Below are 5,702 nucleotides of genomic sequence, written 5' to 3'. Positions count from 1 at the left end.
GATCATGTCTTAGGAAAGATTTCGGATAAATTTAAAATCGCTATTTTACAGCACTATCAGTGCCTTGCGTAGTTGACATCAGACTTAAATGACACCAAAAGTGTTGCTCTGTGGCAGCTCGATTTATATAGTAGACAAAACTGAAGTCTTCAAAACTGAAGTTTTAGTTTGCTTTAATTTGCTATATATATCATAAAAGTGTCAAATATATTTTTATTGCGATTATTTTGTTAAAAATGAGTAAGACTCTCAATATTTCCTTATATTTTAAAATGTAAATTTCTGTAAATTACCAATATTCTTAATATATCGGTACTTGACAAATCTGTCCTAATGTATCAACGTACTGTGCGATAAAAGTGTAGGTGACCAAAAATGAAAATATTTACGAAATTTAACAGAGTTATCAGTAAAGTTACATTACTAAATCTAAAACAATCTATAGTCTTTATTGGATAGAAATCATGAAAAAATCTAATTTCTAAAGGATTTTTAAAATATTTTATTCGTTAACAAGGCTCTTAATTATTTATTGTAATTCTCTTATAGATAATAGTAATGAGAAAGTGAATGTTGCCTAATGGTGTTTACGTAACTATTTCGGCTAATGTCGTTATTACTCGTGACATTAATTAATAAGTATAAATGAGTGTCTATACGATCAGTCTCCATAGGAAAGTAGTCATTTTTATGTATTAGAAACAATTGCATTTATAAATAAATGTGGTAAAGGCACAAATATATTATAGACCTATTATTAATGGCTTTATAACATATACATATGTTTATATTCTAGTAATTATTAACATGATTGAAAAGTATATGACAATTTTTATGAATTACAAATCCAAACTCATATACTCGTACAGTATAATTTATAGCAAAAATACCTCTATACTTTATATAACATAATTATATATTATTTTTATTATTAAGATACTCTTAATTTGAAAGGTATAGAAAAGAAAGAGCTTTGAAATGCACCTGTATGATTAAAAAATGTACTCGTAAAAATAATATGCACAGTGCTGCGCGTTAATTGGCATGATCAATAGGAATATCGAAACTATATGAAATTATCATATTATTTTATGAAGTAGTTGACCATTTAGTAAAGTGAGTGTTTATGATCATTCATGATAAATTACAATGTTTTAGACCATATCTTGACATGTTCTGACCAAATCACAGAATTGATTGCTTACATACTAAATGCAACCATTGTATAAAAAAAGTTGACCATTTACTTTATACAATGATCAACTGTACGGTCTTGATATTTATTGTTATCGCACGTAAATATACATGCAATATGCATTTCAGCACTTTTTACTGTGACTGTATTTAGTAAGATCTCTCTCAATGTAATAGTCATTTTCCCACAATCTATTGTATTGTTTTTAGAAAATGGCCTACTTTTTAATGTTTTGTATGCCTGTCACCCACAACATACTACACTCGTGTAAAACATGTGGAGTATCTATAGTTATCTAGTATACAGGTTTTTTTCGGCCGTAAACACATGTCGACTTATTTTAACAACAAATGGTTCCATAGTCATATTATTTAAAGTTATTTAAACACTGGTTAATGCAAATAATAATATTTATTGTTAACCCCTAGTAATACATATAATCAAGTACAGAGAAATTTGATATACAATTTTATATAAATCAATATTTACACTCAATTTGCATTTGGATACGAAACAAAACAAGGCGTAATAGCAATAAAATTCAATAGTTAACTACAATCTATATGACCGTTTATATATATATGTTGCATGCAATCGTCATCTTTTCGTATAAACCACTGATATTTACTACTTTAAATTTCTTAAGAAGTTGTTTAAAAACAATAGGTATTATACTACATAAAATTAATTTTATTTATGATGTCATCGGTTGTCATATTACAAGTTCTGCAATAATTTAATCTATTTTAGGAGCTAAATTATGAATGTATTTATTTTATAAGTGAACGAAACGATTGAATGACATTGGTAATTTGCATAAAATTAATATAAATACATAGTTTAACAAAGACATGAGAAATTTAATAATAGCTGTATTTAATCAACAACACAAGTTAAATATAAGATCTAAGTATCACACAAACAATAATGTTTTATTTTACCATAATGTCATCAAATTTACAAATTTACCAATTATGTAATCCTATATAAATTTTGTATGGAAACAAAAACTTGTACCAAACCCAAATAACAGTAGAAGCCTGACCGATAATGGATTGTCATTTAAAGCATGTACCTATTTTTATAATATTTTTTAGTGAACCAAATTGAAAGAATGTGTAAAAAATGTGTTATATATTATTTTAATAATATATTTATATATATATATATATGCAATAAGACTATGGAGCCCTAAAATGTCACCATCACCATATATAAATTATCGTACATAATATTTACTAAGTATAAGAGGAATGTTTTTAAGCGTATAATTAAAATAAATCTACTAAACATTTTTCATTATCAAAATTTTATGTAGAGTCAATCATATCATATTATAATATACACGTATACTCTTTGGAAGTAAAGGGTTAATTTCCATGAAATTTCGAATTCCCATTTCCCATTCAGAAAATACTTATAAGCTTTCATTAATATATAAATATCGACAACTTCAATTTTTATGAAACATTTATGTATGCTACTTTGCTTCTTTAGAACAATTAGTCATTTTCATGTCTATCACAATGACAGAAATTTTAGTTAGGATTTTTTTATGGATAATGATGGAATGATTTACCCGCCTGCGCTGACGTGGTACCATTAGTATGAGGTCTAGACTGACTGGTCTGAGACCAACTCAGGCCAGTTAGCGGAAAATAACCAAAATGGTTTCTAGGGGTGACCACGTGGAAAACGCACTAAAATGTTACATTGCTAGCAATGGTGGCCACTCTACCTAGTCTTATGGGCCTATATGTTATCTCTATTTTATTATTCTTTTCTCTCAATAAAACAAAACCCAAAATTAAAACACTATAATTATATAATAATACGTAAATATACCGTTGCATTTGCTGTTCGGCAGGTAATATGAAATATAACAGATATGTTATTTGTAATATCTTCTATGAATAATAAACCTAGTCTATTCTCTTCAGCGTATCTGAATGATATGACTAACAATGATGAGCTTATTTACAAATTTTCAATACTGAAATAAATATAGGTAACTTGTCACATAATATTTTAGGTCACCCGTAACGTTGTCTGTAACCGATAAATACTTGACTCGACATATAATATGATGCCCAGTCATCTGTGTGTTCTGTGGATGCATGTTTTGCAATTATGTAATATGTATAGCCAAAGGTTGCGGATAAATCTGTAGTCGGTGTTGCCTCATACTTACATTTTATATATGTATTAAGTAGCTATATTGTGATATTCATTACTAGAAAATATAGGTTTATTAGCATCGATGTCGCTTAATATCGTTTAGTTACTAATCTCGAATGTTAAAGAATTAAAAATATTGTGTAGCTCTAATAATACACTGCTAATATAACCAGATAGGTAGTTAATGTAATCTACACCGTTAATCATCAATAACTAAAATGTAATATTAAAACCATTAGAAATTGTGCTTTCATGAGTCGCCTAGAATTTAGCCTAAGTAAAGTATATTAGGTAACTATCTACTTTTGTATTAGCCAATAGGTATTTAATTTTATTTATAGGATATATAACCTACCTAGAAATCATTATAAAGTAGGTACCATTATGTACCTACATATGAAAAAAAAATTAAATTCTTGAACTAAAGCGTAACTTAGGACTTTCAGTGGTGATATTACTATGTACTTTTAACTATGGTACGATTTAGATCTATGTAGAAAGATTTATTTATTTTCTTTCTAGTGATATAATCTTCCTGTGATTTGTGACTATTAATAATTTTATACATATGTTAGCTCAATGACCTGAAGGTTGAACCTCTCTTGGCTATAATTTTATTAAATAAAGCAATATCTATACAAAATTAAATTTATTTTATTTACAAATTTTGTAATTGAATATAAAAAGAACTTGCTTATTATTAAAAAACAATCTACCATTAAAGCTGTGTACTAATTGTGATCAACGACTACGTTTCTGCCGGCAATCAGTTTCTTTATAAGCCGTGTTTGATTTAAAGGGTAAAATGATAGTGAAATTACAGTGTACGGAAGCATAGGACTATCTTCAAGAATGGAAGTGTATGCTCGATAATATGAGTATCATATAACTACGTGATGTTAGTGCTGTTGTTATAAAATTGAGTAAGTATGAGTTTGAAGAAAGCAGTGGATGCAGCGATATAGAATACCCTGGGTACTCAACAGGAAAATGTTCTTTCTATCTTCTTTCTGAATTCCTAAATTGGAAATTTGTTTATTTTCTTAGAGATTACTTAGACTAACTGTAAAGAACCAACTTCTGTATAACATTCCGAATTATATCGTTCTATTATTGGATATGTTATACATAAGTAATATACATATAAATAAAATTGGACTGTCTGTTTGTAATATTGAAATAACCGTTTTTTAATACACCAAAATAACATTTTTTTTAATTTTTGTCTATCTATCTGTTCCGGCTAATCTCTGAAATGGCTTGACCGATTTTGACGGGACTTTTTTTGGCAGGTAGCTGATGTAATAAGGAGAAACTTAGGCCACTTTTATTTTAGAAAAATAAAGTTAAATTCCACGCGGACGAAGTTGCGTGTACAGCTAGTATATAATAAATTGGTTCCAACAAAAACAACTGTGTTTACTTGTTTAATAGATAATTATGATTCATTTCATTTCTGCTTCTTCTTTAATGTTCGGTTCTAATTTCCTTACATAAAGATTTTTTTCTATTATACACATTTTTAGTCTCACATGTTATGTCACAGTTTTTTACACCTATCACAGTTTTTAGACTCCCATCTCACACATCTCCACGCCATCAGGCCAGCGGAAGCACTGACTTTGTAAAGATTATACCTCATGTTAAAAAAGGGGTTAGCTCACAGGAGTGGCGTCGTGGCATTGCTTGAATTATTTTGGTTTGTAATTTTAATGTTATTAATTGTATTAATGTTAATAAATTTTAATGATAATGTTATATTTCGATCAAATTACACTTTTAATGTGTATATTATTTACTAGGATATTCTCATAATGATTATTAATATTGTAATAGAATAAACACTATTTTTAGAAGTAATACAGTTTATTCATCCTGGAATTTCAATTGCATTAATCTGATCAAATAACTTAGAATAAGAAGAAGAAGTATGCAACTACTTAGTGGTGCTACACTTCTTCAGTCTTTTTATTCTAAACTAGTTGTCTTACGACGAGTTGTCCGCAACGTTGTCGTCAACGTAGCCGCATTATTATGAATCGTTAGCGCGGTTGATTCTGATGAAATATACGCCACTTTATAAGAATTTTCTAACACCAACTTCTTATAAATATGTCGAGATTACTGACAAATGTATACAATAAAAATAGGTAATTTGATTTAATTGTGTACTAAACAACACAATTTTTGCAACAATATTTTATCAACGACTTTACGGTTCTTATGATTTTATTATACTATAATACTTAGTACTTGAAATACTTAAATACACCTTGTTAATTTAAAAATAATACGAATAAAAGGTATATATTTATTTGAGATATACCTA

The sequence above is a fragment of the Achroia grisella genome, unplaced genomic scaffold, assembly GCF_030625045.1.
Source record: "Achroia grisella isolate CSIRO2021 unplaced genomic scaffold, CSIRO_AGI_Agris_v1 utg3972, whole genome shotgun sequence".
NCBI classification, from domain to species: Eukaryota; Metazoa; Arthropoda; class Insecta; order Lepidoptera; family Pyralidae; genus Achroia; species Achroia grisella.
This window is presented reverse-complemented; position numbering follows the sequence as displayed.